General features: G+C 33.6%; 1 protein-coding gene across 2 annotated transcripts in view; it reads left to right on the top strand.

Moving 5' to 3' along the window:
- The first annotated feature begins 3,811 nt into the window (after positions 1-3,811).
- Positions 3,812-18,244, top strand: part of LOC139502422 (uncharacterized) — a 52,963-nt gene continuing 38,530 nt past the window's right edge. For both annotated transcript variants that reach the window (XM_071291876.1, XM_071291875.1), the window contains exon 1: positions 3,812-3,901. The gene's annotated coding sequence lies outside the window, so the exon portion shown is untranslated. The remainder of the gene's footprint in view (positions 3,902-18,244) is intronic.

Consider the following 18,244-nt stretch of genomic DNA (forward strand, 5'->3'; position numbering starts at 1 on the left):
TGACACTTATCACACTAATTATCTGACACATTTTCTATCAGCTTGATAATATATTTTGAACTATTTCTGCTTCTGAAATACATGTAAGTCATACGTTTAAGTTAATAACTGGTTTCGAGAAACAATAGGTTGCAAGTTCGATCCTCGTCCGGTTTGAACAAACTACTTTAAAATTCGTATTTGCTGCTTCTGTACAAAGGAAGCAGCATTTCAGATAAATTTAGTAAATACATATACATTTTGTACGTCATGATCATTAAGGACCCCCTATTTTGGGGAGAGCTTTCTATATAAAGCTTAGATCCTGTGCTGAACTGATCGGTGGGAATTGTTTATAATGAATAAACTTTAACAGATTTATCAAATTTAGGGTTAAAAAAAAATAATGTTGAATGCACTTTTTAATTAAAGGGTTGAAACATAATCGGGTCAATGTTGGAATGAAGTACGAATCTTCAGAGTTTGAAAACAGAGTTATGCAAATGACCAAAACATGCAGTATGACACTATTTTTTTTATAGTTGCAAAATATTGGGCTATATATCTACATTTGGATAAGGATAAATGGGGGAGGATATCTAACCATATATTGCAATCCAAATGCATTGACTCTCCAAAAAAGAGGTGGTTTCAATCCTTCGGACCCCCCCCCCCCCCCCCGGGGGTCATTCATCCACCACTGGTACATGTACTTTGATAAATGATATATGAAAGCTTGGGGTTTCTAAAAGGAAAGCAGGTTTACGTTTAATTCAAGAATAGGTTTGCACTGAAGTTTATTTTACTGAATTTATTGCATTACGGAGATCGAATCAAGCCTGAAATACTGATTGATTCGAAATCAGGGTTATATGTACGTGTCCGGGAAGGATGACATAATTAACTTCCGGAGTGGTGGACTATTCATTACTTTGCAAACTACCACTTTATTACCGCACTAACCTGTTGTTGTCCTGGATTTGCATTTTATTTTACCCTTAACCCTCTTGCTGCCAAAGGGACATTTATGGCTTCTACACACAAATCTTGTTGATTGTGTAGAACGTCAAAGGTCCATTGTAACGTCACAATACTCAGGGGCACTGACAACGTCAAAATACGGCGTCAAAGGGGCGATTTTGGCGGGAATGAAGCAAACTGAATAAAATGCTTTAAAAGTATACTTTAAACGGATGTCAAGAAATGATACAGGATCATAAGCCTGTTAGTACTATAATACAAACTTATTTAACGTGTTTACTAATTATCTAGTTCGTCATTTTCATGTAAAATGTTACATTCTTTCGAGAAATTTGTTTTACGTTTTTTTTTCGTACATCTATCAATCAGAATATCTCATATAAATCAAAAATCTTATCCCTGATAAATAATCATAAAAAAGGTAACTGTTATACGCTTTATTTAAAAGAACTGGATAATTTATTTAGGGCTAAAATACCACGATTGAAATCTCAGCTAGGATTTTTTTTGTAAAAGTACACACATGTTAACCGATGTACTTGTATTGCCATTCGATATTTCAATACATTTTAAACCTGTTTCATCATGGAAGCACTGCCTTAAAAATGTTTATTTTCATTCGAAATGGGGATGTTTAATTAGTAGTAGACACAATGATTTCTATTCCTATCATATATATCATAGATATCCTTTCCCAGTGGCAACCTCTTTTTTTCTGGCATTCATGACAGATCTTTTACTTTGTAGGACTCATTGAGCAATAGATTTATTGTATATTGAATTTCAGACGTCCTTAATATTGCATGAAATATTTGCCACTGAACGTTGGGAAGAGAATAATTTATCAATATCAGATTTAAAGATATTTCGTGTATGTCAATTACAGTGTGTACTTTATCATAGTAAATGAAAATGATTTATTATTGATTCAGGTTCACTTGTAGACAATAGAAATTCATTTTAGAGAATTTCTTTCCTCGTTTTAACTATGTTTTTTTTTTAATTCATTTTCTCTAAAATTTTGAGCAACAAGTGGTCAACAAAATTATAATAAACATGATTAAAAAATAAGCAAAATGAATATGGATAATAATTTTTATATAAAAAATATTTCCTCGCCTACCGAAACAAAGATTGAAATCATGATAATTTTAATCTGACACGTTTGATACTTTACATCAAGAAGTAGTTCATAGAATCATAGAACAGCTGCACGGAGATTTTATTTATTTTTATGAATTTGTACACGCTTTGTTTTTATTTTCATTTTCATTGAGTGCCGTTGTTTTGCCGTTTATTTAATGATTTGAGAGATTTTTTACAGTATTTATACCAATTACCTAAATAAATTAAAAAAAAACCGAGAATAAATATTTTACTATTTTATAGGTGGTTAAGAATCATTTATTCATTTCACTTGACAAAGATAAAACAAAGTCACCCTTAAAGCTAGTATAGCAATTGGTATATTATTTTCACTTTATTTTAAGACAAGAAAGATTAAAAAAAATATATTCCAAGGTTAAAAGTTGTATTTGTAAATAATCTTGTATTAAAAACATCGTTTATGACAATCTTAGAGCATATTTAACTTCCGTAAAATTACTTCTACATCGTTACATAATTACGGCTACATTGACGCGGGAAAAATTATGGACGGCGGGAAAGCGCAGTTCTACAGATAGGCACAAGTTTTGCAACGTCACAGATAAGAAACGTCAAGATGCTTTTGGCGCGACAAAGCAAGAAAAAAACTCGGCAGCAAGAGGGTTAATGTTAAACAGCCATCGATCATTCCATCCGTCAATCCATCCATCAGATAAAGATTTCAAGCGTTTACAAAAAACTTATATATATATATATATATATTAAGGATTACAAATGTGTCGAGGTTTCTGATTGGATAACAACACGGAGATGTCAGTATATATTCAGGAAACTGCCAGGGTATATACGACGTTTTTATCCCCAATTGGAACCTCAAAAACGTCATCATAACACCGGTTACTATGTGACGTAGTCATAAGCTATCCGACTGTCAGAGGTTCACAGAGGGAAAATAATGACGTGCTTCAGTCAATAATACATTGTTGATACCAAATTACGCAATTAACACTTTTAATACTTTAATTTGATGTTAAAAGTGTTATTATAAATTATTACATACACGATAAAATTATGTTCACAGCAAATTAGAAAATCCTTCACGTATGCCGAACATATCAGGTTGGGTTTTTCAATATATATGTGTTGTCAACAAATACCTGCACTGGAAAATAACATTAAGTCAGGGGTAATCCGTAATATATGTGTAATTCAGGTCTCAGAAAGGGTATATACTGTGACATTCCCGGCTTAGAGCTTATATCCCCTTCGCCTTCGGCTCAGGGGATATAAACTCTAAGCCGGGAATGTCACAGTATATACCCTGTCTGAGACCTGAATAACATATAATATTTTATAAATTAGGTTAGTAAATTAGTGCAGTGACACGACGGTGCCGTATAATTAAATTCTGACCCCCTCCCCGCACTTCCAAAACCAGTCCAAAACACTCTGAAAGTGTTTCACCGCTCTGTCAATACAACACAGGCCATAAGAAGCCATGACATACATTAATACTATTTGAAATTTATACATGAACCAGCTTCTGTTTTAAAAATAAATGTAACTTTAAATCACTATTTCTACAGGTAAAATATGTACAGTTATTGACCTTTTTTGACATGAGATATATGAATAGGTTTGTTAAACTAAGCGGATTTTTTTTATGATCGAAGATAAAAGACTTATATTAATAGAATGAGGTATATTCCAAATTCTATATATATAACAATATATATAAATCTTTGTAATATTTTATATCACGTGATTTATGCAGCTACATTTTTTGTACATTGTACGTTTTAAGAAACATGATGTCTAGGATTATAAAAATTGGGTAAGTTAAAGTAACTATTAATTGTTGATAGATGTAAGATAAATACATTTATTTGAAATCTGAATAAATGAAATAAGTACAAATAAATTGCAAAAGCCACATGCAGTCATTGCAAAGTGTTTAGTTTCTAATATGGTACAAATTGAAGAGCAGTGTACGTATGGTCAATTATGCGGTGCAATTTCACGGAGGTACTATTATGTATAACAATGTGTAAACATATATGTAAATAGATCATACAGCGGATCCCGATATTTTCATAAGAGAGCGCCACATGCTTCAGTAATTCCCTATATAATTACCCATTTTTTTCCTTAAAAGGGGGAGTCCGGCCTCCCCCTTAATCCGCCTCTGTAATAAATGTTCATGTTCTGTTAAGAATGATCTTTCAATCTTCTAATTATGCCTCTGTGGCAGCGGAAGGGACATTAAGTAACACCATCGTCCGTACGTACGCCTGTACGTCCCAAATTTAGTTTCCGTTTTCTTCAAGTTCAGTGTATCCCAATTAAGTATTTAAACACTTTTTCACAATGCTTGTTATCACCAAACACAGATCAAATCCGAATTTGAATGGTTTCATATTCAACGAGTTTTGACTATTTGAATATTGAAAAAATACTATTATATTAATTTACTGTTTTCTAGAAGATGCCCGTGAAATTGTGATAAAAGTGTCTGTGTTAAACCAATAAAGGGGGAGGGGTGCGGTCTTCGAGTACCTGTGTTTCAGAAAAAAGGGAAAGGATCACTTCGACACTTTCAACGCCTATTTAAATTTCTGACAGTTCTGCACTGGAGTAATAAACAGCTGCGCCATGAGCGCATGATACGCTGGACGTCTTGTGTGGAAGTTTTATGCAATAATCATAAAAGTATACAGATCTTTAGATTAATATAAAAAAATAGTGTAAGTTTTAAGCAAAAATCATAAATTGTTTTTGAGATGCGGCGCGACCTTTAAAAAAAAACCCTCCCCTTTTTCACAAAATACTCAATAACTCAAAAATAAAATTTTGAGTCATTAACTCAAAAATAATATTTTGAGTCTTCACCAAAAAGTATACAGATCTTAAGATTAATATAACAAAGAAGTGTGTAAAGTCGTTCTCAAGTTACGGTGCGACATGTTTACGACGGACAGACAGACGGACGGACGGACAGACAGATGGACAGACGGACGGACGAACACCGGACATTTGTATACCATAATACGTCCCGTAAAAATTTTGACGTGCGTATAACAAGGGTGGATGTCGTTAAATTTAGCAAAATGATGCACCTACAATAAAATACAGGACCCATAAAAGCTAAACTGTCCTATTTTCTATCCTTCCCTCGCTTCTTATTGGATTTCGTGGGCAGCGCGTCGGCTGGCCATGAGCTAAAGCGCATAAGACATGGTTCGATGACGGAACGGTCTCAGTATTTGGATATTTTCTCAAAAATTGGCGTTTTCTGTGGAAGAAAAAGATTGTTTCAAAATACAAATTGAGAAAGCACAAAATAATACATTTATATGTCATATCACAAATATTTTCTACTTTCTATAATTGTTTCAGAGGAGCTGCGGCTCAATTAAATCGGTCTTTTTCTTTAGCAGTATAGGTTAACAAGCGGAGTTATGATGCCTAATGAACATTTTCATCTTGTATAATATTGATGATGCTTTTCTAATCACTTGGCATCTGTCGTCTTTGTTAACTTTTACAAAAATCTTCTCCTCTGAAACTACTGGCAAATTTAAAGCAAATATGGCCAAACTCATCCTTAGGGTATTTAGTTTCTAAAAAGTATCCGATGGCCCCGCCCAATAATCAGGGATGACCCTATGTCTAAAAATAGAACATTGGGGTAAAATGAAGATTTAGGATTAATATATATATATCTGAAACTAAAGCATTAAGAGCCAATCTGACATGGGCTAAAATGTTCATCAGGTCAAGATCTATCTGCCCGGAATTTTTTCAGACACATCCGACAACGCGTTTTTTTGGTTGCTGCTCCTGAATGGGTAATTTTAAGGAACTTTGTAGTTTTTTGTGTTATTTTATTTAAGTGTAATTTATAAGTCGTTATAACGACTAAGCTTACAATACGAACGATACCCGAATCATGTACGGACGATGCCTGAACGATGTACGTACTCTTCCCGAACGGTGTACGAATGCAAACAAAACGCTGACGGAAGTTCAACGTTGTACGACGCTGAACTAATGATGAAAGAACGAAACCATGTACCATAAACCATACCATGAACGATAGCATACGCGCTCTTTTAGAATGCAACTTATGGTTTTGCGTACTTCGTTTCGTTTAGCGTATATCCTATAGTTTAGCTTACATCGTTGTCTTGGCTTACTAGTTTCGTTTAGCGTATTAATTTTTATCATGTATTCTCTTTTATCGCATGTATTTTCACATCGACTGAATAACAGTTTTATGTATTATATATCGTAATTAAACCATATTTCTTTTTCGATTATATTTATATTTTTATTCATCTATCATATCAGTCGAACCAAAATCAAACATTCGAAAAAAATCAAATAGAAACAATTACCCTTTATGTGCCTCATCAACCCAGATCATAAATCATTTCCAATGTACGAACGATAGTGTATTATATTTTCTACAAATGCACTTGATTTTAAACAATCATCAAAAAAGAGCGAATGAAAAATTTCGAGTTCTGAAGTGAAATTATAATATGGTCGCTTGGTCTTCTTCCGATCGACAGTAAAACGCTTGCCAAAGTGGGGCATCAGTTTGGTTTTTCGGGAAGTAAAAGTTTGCAGCCACTTCCAGTCAGAATGGGGACATTAAATCTGATGCCTCGTGTAAAGAGAGTGACACGCTCTTACACGTTAAGAACCCTAGCAACGACACTTTGAGGGATCCGTAGGTGGCCTGTTGCAAGGCAAAATTTCTGTCCCTATCCAATATACATGTACCTTCATTTTTGAATGGCAGTCCAAATTTCCCCGACCTTCATCCCAGATGGCCTCTTTTACAAGACCTACCTATTGTATTTATTGTTAGCTTGTTATCGTCCTTAACATGCATGAAATATTTGCAACTGGACGTTAAGCAACCAACAATCAATCAAGCAATCAATATTTTTTTTTTTGTATTTTCTAACAACAACAAACCTAGACTATTTCAACCTTAAATTTATTTTTTCTCAGAGTCTATTCTTTATTTTGCCCGTTATACTCTATTCTTATTTTATATTTTTTTTCTTTATTTTTTTTGGATCTATACATTGTACCCCTTCATTCGGAGCAACCCCATCGTAAATATACATATGCTACACAGGGTCTATGGGTCTTTGCTTGTGTCGTGATACGCATGTTTGCATAACAAAGGATATTATTTATCAATATAAAAATAAGAATAAGAATATTTATTATTCCAATCAAAGGCCCTTGATGGGCAGCATAACATGTACACATAAAACAATACATCATGATTTGTAACAGAAAAAACATTTTTATACGACTGCAAAAATTGAAAATTTTTTGGTCGTATATTGGTATGATGTTGGCGTCGTCGTCCGAATACTTTTAGTTTTCGCACTCTAACTTTAGTAACAGTGAATAGAAATCTATGAAATTTTAACACAAGGTTTATTACCATAAAAGGAAGGTTGGGATTGATTTTGGGAGTTTTCGTCCCAACATTTTAGGAATTGGGGGCCAAAAAGGGCCCAAATAAGCATTTTCTTGGTTTTCGCACTATAACTTTAGTATAAGTGAAGAAAATCAATGAAATTTGAACACAAGGTTTATGACCACAAAAGGAAGGTTGAGATTGATTTTGGGAGTTGAGGTCCCAACAGTTTAGGAATTAGGGGCCAAAAAGGGGCCCACATAAGCATTATTCTTGGTTTTCGCACCATAACTTTAGTATAAGTAAATAGAAATCTATGAAATTTAAACACAAGGTTTATTACCATAAAAAGAAGGTTGGTTTTGATTTTGGGAGTTTTGGTCCCAACAGTTTAGGAATAAGGGGTCCAAAGGGTCCAAAATTGAACTTTGTTTGATTTCATCAAAAATTGAATAATTTGGGTTCTTTGATATGCCGAATCTAACTGTGTATGTAGATTCTTAATTTTTGGTCCCGTTTTCAAATTGGTCTACATTAAGATCCAAAGGGTCCAAAATTAAACTTAGTTTGATTTTAACAAAAATTGAATCCTTGGGGTTCTTTGATATGCTGAATCTAAAAATGTACTTAGATTTTTGATTATTGGCCCAGTTTTCAAGTTGGTCCAAATCGGGGTTCAAAATTAAACTTTGTTTGATTTCATCAAAAATTGAATAATTGGGGTTCTTTGATATGCCAAATCTAACTGTGTATGTAGATTCTTAATTTTTGGTCCCGTTTTCAAATTGGTCTACATTAAGATCCAAAGGGTCCAAAATTAAACTTAGTTTGATTTTAACAAAAATTGAATCCTTGGGGTTCTTTGATATGCTGAATCTAAAAATGTACTTAGATGTTTGATTATTGGCCCAGTTTTCAAGTTGGTCCAAATCGGGGTTCAAAATTAAACTTTGTTTGATTTCATCAAAAATTGAATAATTGGGGTTCTTTGATATGCCAAATCTAACTGTGTATGTAGATTCTTAATTTTTGGTCCCGTTTTCAAATTGGTCTACATTAAAGTCCAAAGGGTCCAATATTAAACTAAGTTTGATTTTAACAAAAATTGAATTCTTGGGTTTTTTTGATATGCTAAATCTAAACATGTACTTAGATTTTTGATTATGGGCCCAGTTTCAATTTGGTTCAAATCAGGATCCAAAATTATCATATAAATTATTGTGCAATAGCAAGAAATTTTCAATTGCCACTATTGCGCAATAGCATGAAATATCTAATTGCACAATATTGTGCAATAGCAAGAATGGGAGTTATTTTTCTTTGTCCAGAATAGTAGTTGAATCAACTTAAATCATTGTTTTATACAATATACAATTTTTCTTATTTCAGATTTCATAAATAAAAAGAAAATTTGTTCAAACATTTTTTCAACAGCATAGTGAATTGCTCAAAGGCAAAAAAAATATTTCAAGTTCATTAGACCACATTCATTTTGTGTCAGAAACCTATGCCGTGTCAACTATATTTAATCACAATCCAAATTTAGATCTGAATCCAGCTTGGATGTTGTGTCCATACTTGCCCCAACCGTTCAGGGTTCAACCTCTGCGGTCGTATAAAGCTGCACCCTGCGGAGCATCTGGTTATATAATAAAATGAAACATTAAAAAAAGTTCAGACAGATGTTATTATCTTCATTCTATAAAAATCATATACATTTAATTCCAGGCAGGATCAGAACCATAAAATCATTACAATTATTATTGTTATTACATAGTTTTTTTTTACATTAATTAACATTTCGTCTAACATCTAGACATGTAATAATATAGCTCCCTAAATATTTGAGTACAGACAAATTTTCATTAGTAAATAACCAAACAAATTTTGTCTCATTTGAAAGATGTATAAAATTAGGACAAATACAGTTTATCTCCTTGAAAAATATCTCCCTATCATTTTTGTATGCTTGACAACTAGTTATAAAATATTGTTCATCTTCAACCAGATTTACTTCATATATTATTTTCGACCGTCACTGATGAATCCTTTGTAAGGTAACGAGAGTTTGGAGAATATAGTTATACATCTGCATGGTATCCTTCATTAATGTTTAACTATTATACGAGATACAGACCACCAATACCTTAAATTGTCAATGAACTATGAAACTGAGGTCAATGTCAGGTTGCCATTTTTTTTTTCGGATATGTAAATCACACATCGATCTAAAATAAATCTCGAGAACTCATGATTGAGCGATGAATGACGAAAGTAAGTTCAGTGTCAGTTTACATGCATTAGACATCTATATATTGCAAACACCCAATACAGTCCACCTATTGTATTAAATGTCAGACACACTATTTGCGCATAGTATGTTCACATTACAATCATCTCAGAAAAATATACTTGGTCTACTATGAGATTATAAAAAAAAACCCACAAAAATCTCATGAAAAATAAGCATCGATCAATAGCACATGGAAATATATAAGGTCACTGTTAGATGAACCCCGTTCAATATTCTAGTATAACAAATAACAAGCCCTGTACGCGCTAATTGTTATTGGCCCATTGCTTAAAAAGCACTAGAAAAAAAAAAAAACGAACCATAAAAATACAACATTGACAAAAGGTTAGTTGAAACCTACCGATCGGACATTTGCACACTACAATGACGTCTACAATCAGCCTATACACAAACGAAACAACGAAAATTAAATCAAGAACAATTGAAAATCATGTCATTGAAACATAAAGCTTTAGTATACAAAATGTGAAACATTAGGAACTTCTCCACATCTAATGTAAAAGAAATATATAACAAAAGATAATGATGCCGAACTTTCATACCTATACATGTAGTTTGCATCATGTAAGCTCTTCGCAGGCGAAACTAAATGTATGTCAAAATTATAAACGCTTATTAAAACGATCTTAAAATTCGAAATCTTTTCCAATGAAGCATTTTAAACGTAAGTGAACAATAAATTCAGAACATATTGATCATACTAGATGGAGAGTTGTTTCATTGGCACTCATACTACATCTTCTTGTATCTAATGAAAGACACGAATATTTCATGTATAAACCATTGATAAAGTGAGTTTAGTCTGTATTTAGCTTCAAAAAGGGCATAGTGTTTCGAAGTTCAAAATGAAACATGCAAAAGATATACATATTTTTATATCGAACATATCGTTTTCTGATTGAGTTTAAGGGACGACATCAAAAGATCGATGTAGGATAAACAACATAAATCAAATAGTTTGGGGTTGGGGGGGGGGGGGGGTCAACATTGCTGCAAGTTTTGGTAATCCAAAATCGATTTTACATATATCCATATAGGTAAATCAATTTTTCCCAAATTAAGTTTAGGAAGGGGGGGGGGGGGGTGGGGGGTGGAGGTCAGTTAAAAAACTATGTGAGTTAAGTTTTTTTTTTTATCCTACATTGAACTTTAGATGTCATCCCTAAGCCTTCCAATTGATATTTTATAGTGTGTTTTTCTATGTTGTGATGTTACCATTAAAACGTTTAATCTCGCTGCAAATGTTTGCACCTGTCCTAAGTCAGGAATCTGATGTACAGTAGTTATCGTCTGTTAATGTAGTTCACACATGTTTCTCGTTTCTCGTTTTTATATAGATTAGACCGTTGGTTTTCCCGTTTGAATGGTTTTACACTATTAATTTTGGGGGCCCTTTATAGCTTCCTATATCTATAAAGCAAAATCAGCGGACAAAAAGCAAAACTGACCAAAAGCAACGGACAAAAAGCAAAAGTGTCGGACAAAACTAGAGGTAAAGATGGATAACTATATTGTGACCCACAAACACAATCAAATATCGTAAATGAACAATTTAAAAGTGCATTTACTAAAGAAGATACATCTTCAATGCCACATAAGCCAAAAAGCCCGTAACCCACCATGCCAGATATAGTTATTAATACATGTAGCAATGGCATAACTAAATTCCTTAGAAATAAAACAAAACATAAAGCTAGTTGGCCTGATAATATCCCTTAATAAACTATCGGAAGAGATATCCCCCTTCCTTGAATTCTTTAAAAAAAAAACACCTAAATGATGGGAAAATTCCAGAAGAGTGGAAACAGGCAAATGTTGTGCCAATTCTTAAAAAGGGAGATAAGCATAATGCACTTAACTATTGACCGGTTTCTTTAACCATTGTTAACGGCTATTTGTTGTAAGGTTTTAGAACATGTTTTAACAAGTAATATTAGAAAACATTTAGATTTAAATAATATTTTAAATGATTGCCAACATGGCTTTTGGAGTAAATGTTCCTGTGAAGCACAACTTGTTATCAGCATAAAGGACATAGTCAAATATTCGACAGAAGGTAATCAAGTTGATGCAATTCTTTTAGAGTTTTCTAAAGCTTTTGATAAGATCCCCTATGAAAGATTAATCATTTGTGGCATTCTGTATTACTCCGTAGATATCCGTATTGTTGCCGTAGTCATACGTGGTAGTACTTGCATATATATCCATGACAATTTTAGAACATGCGCAAAATTTGACCACGGATCAAACGACCGTATTAACTCCTTAATTAACCGTACTGTTCCGTTAAAGTCCCTACCAAAACCGTATTAATCCGTTCTTATTCGTAGACCAGAATGATTTCTACGGCTAGTTTCGGAGAACTACGTACTAGTACGGTTACACCACGTATTGGTAAGGATACAATACGGTTTAGTACGAATGTGTTACGGAACAACACGATTTCATTACTTTGCAACACGGATAGCTAGGTATCAGCCAGGGTTCTGAAAGTCTATTGCGGTTTACAACGTTCAACACGACACAATACGGCATACGGATTCTTTCATTTTCGTTGGTACCAATTTTCGTGAATTGCAGAAACCTTGCATTTTCGTAGATATTTGATTTCGTGGTTCTACCAACGTCTGGATACAACTTTATAGAAATTTGTGTTTTCTTGAACATTTAAATTCGTGGTTCACCTGTACCCACGAAATCCACGTATATTGGTATCCAACGAATAATAATGAACCCACAGTATTACGTTTGTTACGACGACAAACTGACATAAGGCTTCTGTATAAATGCGTCATACTTATAGGGCACTACTTATTCTGTGTCTGACCGTTGAGATTTACATAATTATTTCTAGTACCCACCATGAATAGTCAACAACTGCTGCTGTAGAGACAGGATGCAGAGTAGATGGTGGACTAGGGAATGACTTCCCTATCCATGGCCAGTTTGAGCCCCTCATGACTGAATTGTGTGCGGAAAATGCAGCTACATTTAAGAACTTTGAGACGTTACGCGCGATGTTCGTACATACAAGTGTAACACGACGTCGCGACTTTTTCAGTAAACAAGCTTATCTTTTAAAAAAGTTAAACTTTACTAACGTTATGTTATTGACAAATGATAAATGCGTGTTTGTTTATTTGTTTGTGATCAATACATTCATTTTTATTGGTGTGTACATTGAACAATAACTAAATAATTATTTTAGTTCCTTCACTGTTTATTTGCGTTACAGTATAACAAAAACGATATGAAGAATCTGGAGCTTGGTTGATAAATGTATCTTAATTTGTTGGAACAGTCCTAAATATGATTCAAGAACTGCAACATGCCGTTGGTCCGATGTTTACGAATAACACCACATAGTACAGACAGGCAGATTAAAAAAAATATTAAACAAGAACGAAAAATTATCTACAATTACCTACCATATAGAAATGATGAATAACAAGTAAATTATAGAAATCTGACGGTTCGTACTATTCCGTTTCAGACCGTTCTCATTCGTACTAACCCTTACTTATACAAACCGTTATTTATCCGCAGAACATACGTCACGACACCTGTCGTTGCGTACTAAACCGTGTCATTTCCGTATTAAACCGTGTCTTATCGTAAGAATCCGTACCACACATGTCGCCAAAATAAACCGTGTTAGTAACGTCAAAACCCGTAGTCATACCGTTGTGAATCCGTATCTGATACGTATATGACTACTGAAACTGGATTTCCGGGATCATCCGTGCGATTTTATCCGTAGAGGATCCGTCAAGATGATCCTTGAATGTGTGACCTAAGCATTAGGCCCAACTTTATGTTTGTTATTCATAAACTACCTACCTGAGCATATCTCCTGTAAGGTTCGTCTTTTTGCTGACATCTGTTTACTTTATAAAACATCAAATAATATAAATCCATGCACTCCAAAAAGATCTATCAAACCTTGTAAATTTGGAATCTGAATGGCAAATCAAATTTAATCCTGAAAAACGCCATGTCATGAATATTTCTAAAAAGTTAAAACCTAACTTACTTCAATATAAATTACACAATCATGTACTTGAATCTGCCAAAGACAGCAAGTATCTAGGAGCTACAATAAGCAATGATCGTGACAGGGGGTCCAATTTTAAAAATATAACTTCAAAGGCAAATAAAACACTAGGCTTTTTACGTAGAAACATGAACAATTGTATACTTAAGTTTAAAAACCTTACGTACACATCACTTGTGCGTCCGACCGTCGAGTACTCCTCACCAGTACTAGAGGACAACATAAATATCGTCATATGTATACAAATACAGACTTTTTTAAGTTATCTTTTTTTCCCAAGCACTATTGCTGTCCGGAACGATTTCCGAGAGGCAATTTGAAAGTCACCCTCACTAGAATCCTTCAAAAGTGTTATCTCAACCTTAACATTTGGAGGATCATGTCTGGCTAATTAATTATTGTATTTAAGCCGCTGTACATAATGTGAATATGTTTAACATTAAGGGCATACGATACAGTTCTGATCCTGTATTTACAGTTTGATGAAAATTTCCATATACGCTATTTTTTGCCTGATAAAATCAAATATAATAAAAAATATACCTCCATGTGCTACTTAAATTGTTTTTGTTAAATAATTTTAATTTCTGTATTTTATAAGTGTCTTAAAAATTTAAGCATTTTTTATTCAGAATGACTCATATTTATCAAATGGTCATGAATTGAGAAAAAAACCGTTATTTTTTGCTGTAAATTTATCAAGATTTAAAAAAATGCACTATTAACAGTTTTATGAAAATTGGTCCATATAATCTCCCTGGAAAATGAAACAATATGTCGTTAAAAAAAAGGGGTCCATGCACTCGTTTTCAAATTAAATCAGTTTGAATGATAAAAATCAGTCGAAAATGCATCTTTTCCCGATATGTCACAGTTTGACGTCGCGAAAATAACAGTTTACGTTAGCAACGTCATTACATGTACCTCCCCTGTACCTGTATCGTATGCCCTTAAGCTAGAACTAATGTTATTTTAAATTGTAATTGAACTGTGGCAAATATTTTATTTTGTTTATAACAACATTTTCGACCTAATTTATATGTACATAGCGCCATAGTACCGGTATACACACAAAGACACACATCAACTTATTAGAGCTTTCTTACAAATTGACGAAAGGTACGAACGAACGTAAAGGGAGCACGTATTTCAAATTCCACAATAACAGTTAAAGAGTCTTTGTTTTATCCAGTAAAACAGCATTCTTTTCTAAATCAATTTTATTTTTCAAAAATATTAATATCGCAAATAATACACGATTTTAATATAACCAAACAGAGAAAAATAGTGTCAAATACACTTACGTCCGATACGTTACTTACATAAACCACGAGAACACACATTTCCGCGGGAATTTTTTAAGCACGAGTTTCACAATTAACATCTCAATGGCATGGTTGAAGTACGTTAGTCAAAATTTAACGACAAAATTCACATTTATTTTATGAAGCGGATTATGTAAAATGTGAAGAGTCAAAATCTAATTTAATGGGTCAATAAATTCAAAATAAATTATTGCCATTCATTATAGATAAATTTCAGAAATAAGGCTCAAAGAACTTTTTATATTATTTATATAAACAAAAACAATTACACACATGTTGGCGTATGAATACACAACGTCAGAGTGGGCGTGTCGCCATAAAAATATACAATATTGAAAATAAAACTAATACTTTTAACCAATCAGAAGACAGTAAATACACCAAATTTATTTATTTTTATTTTTATAGTACACTTTAAGCAAATTGCCAAAGTGGAATACCGAGATTTTCTAAAAAAAAACGATGCTAAAATGTTTTTAAAACGTAATGGTGGTTTTGTATATCAAGAAAATAAATAAACAAATTTGCACCATATATATTGTGGATTTTATAATGACGATTTAACAGTACACATGTTTGGAAGATAGACCCGAAGTTGTCACTTATGGTCCAGTGGCTAAAAATTTCATGAATGTTCAGGACTATAGGCAAAACGTAATTATACGCTAAAATAACCGTTTCATTGCTCCTGTGTATCATATATACACATTATGGAGGGGGGAAGGGGGGCAATTAGTATTACCAGAGGAGATGCGATGATTCAAAAGTTAATAAACGAGCACCAGCATATGGCATAGTATGAAGATCATCTTTTTTCTTCATTTTCATTTTATTATGTTGAGCGTTGCAAATTTTCAATCAAGGAAGTATTTGTGTTTTGATTTTTCTTATTTTTCTGTAAGGGAAAAAGACAATGTATTTGCTTTGACATTTTCTTAAGTTAAACAGTGCAACATTGTAATATTGAAGAGTTGGGGAGGGACCGGTTTTTAGTATTTAGGGGCATTGTTTTCGTCTGACTACTCTATATTTAGGATATTTTGTAGTGTTATTTCCTCCGACCTGATGATCAAAGACCAGGACATTTTTTTCTTAAATGATGAAGAAGGTAACAGGACTTCATGTAGAATTTTAAGAATATGAAAGACGAATTGCTGCAATGCCATGCAGGGCGTATCGATATTGGTGCAAATTATTTGACTTTATTGAAAAAAACTCATAAAATTCAAAAGACCTGCAGTGTTTATTGATTACATAAATCTAAACGCATTACACATGTTATATGATGAAAATGATATTTAAAGTAGCAAAACAAGGTTAAATGACATAAGAACTGCATTTCAACATGTTCAAAGATTAATTCTACATAACCAAGAAAAGTATAAAACAGACGTCACGAGGATACGTACGATTTGTTTTAGAAATAACAGCCAATCGAAGAATGTAATTCACCCACCCACAAGCTCAAGCTTCAGGACACAGCTTAATAAGCGAAACTTAAAGCTGGTGACTTTGTTTCACAAGGAGCCAAATACCATGTTCAAAGTCGTTCTAATTTATACAGACAGGCGCCCAGAGCGAATAAAGAATATAAATGTTGACATCGAAGGTACAGTTCACAGTACAATATTAAAGAACATACTGTCTATTTATTTTCCTGTTATTTACGAATACAGACAATGGAGAGAGAGGTTAATTGCTTCCACAGATAATTTAGTACCCACAGAGAACATATGATGATGACTTTGACTCCATGTACATTGTACATGCAGATTTATAAAGCTTAAAAAGTCATTCGCAGCGACATGCTAAGTGGTACGAAGGGATTAGACTGCAGTTTTCCAGACATACTGTTATGAGAATTCGTTTCCTAGATTTCTCTGAACCCTGTATGTTGTTACAGCGCGAATCAATTACAGTCACGTCGCAGTGAATATAGCTGTACGGACATGCTTGGCCAGCCTCTCTTTAACCACTATCTACGATGTTGGTTTACTAATAGATGGCCCAACGACATACTACTTTCGATGATAAGAATCATTCCACGGCTGTACAATCTACATTTTGCTTGGTGTAAATACACGCGTCAGCATACACTCCAAAACCAATTATGAATGGGGGAGGTATGTTATGTTGACTGACGTAGTATGAGCGTCTGTATTCGTGGTGTTAAATAATATATGGACCGACATTTCACTGTCTAACGACTTTGGTTCTTATAATCGTCTTGTCATCGTTAATAATAGTACGTCCAAGACTCATCGATCAGTATTCCTGGATCGTGGTTAGCAGGGTGCACAGTTGATCAACATGGCACTGACAGCAACTGTCAACATAGTCAACATATCGAAACATCATACCCAAAACCAAAATGGCGGCATTTGTTTCCAATGTTACGATAACAACAAAATATTCAATGCTCGCCAAACTCCTGCGGGTACCGATCCGACTGTATGAGTGCTCACCATCTAGTCATGGTCGTTTAAACCCACCAGTTAGTTAGTATATTGTTAGATATAACAACAGGCTCGTATTCGCAGCTAACAATTGCTCAAATGTACATATTCAACAGCTACACATTAATTCGTGAGGGATAACGGTAAACTTTCAGACAAGTTAATAGTTACAAAGGTACCAGGATTATAATTTAATACGCCAGACGCGTATAGTTATAATACCAAACAAGTTCAAAGTTGAAGAGCATTTAGGACCACAAATTCCAAAAAGTTGTGCCAAATACGGCTAAGATAATTTATTTTTGGGATAAGAAAATACTTAGTTTTTTTGAAAAAATCAAAGTTTTGTAACAGGAAATGTATATAAATGACCATACAATTGATATTCATGTCAACAACGAAGTGCTGATTACTGGTCTAGTGATACCATCGGGGACAAATTTTAAACGTCCACCAGCAGAGCCATCGACCCAGTGGTGTAGATAGTTATCAAAGGTACCAGGATTTTAATTTAATACTCCAGACGCGCGTTTCGTCTACATAAGACTCATCAGTGACGCTCAGATCAAATCAGTTATAAAG

This window comes from Mytilus edulis, chromosome 14 (genome assembly GCF_963676685.1).
Source record: "Mytilus edulis chromosome 14, xbMytEdul2.2, whole genome shotgun sequence".
Taxonomy (NCBI): Eukaryota; Metazoa; Mollusca; class Bivalvia; order Mytilida; family Mytilidae; genus Mytilus; species Mytilus edulis.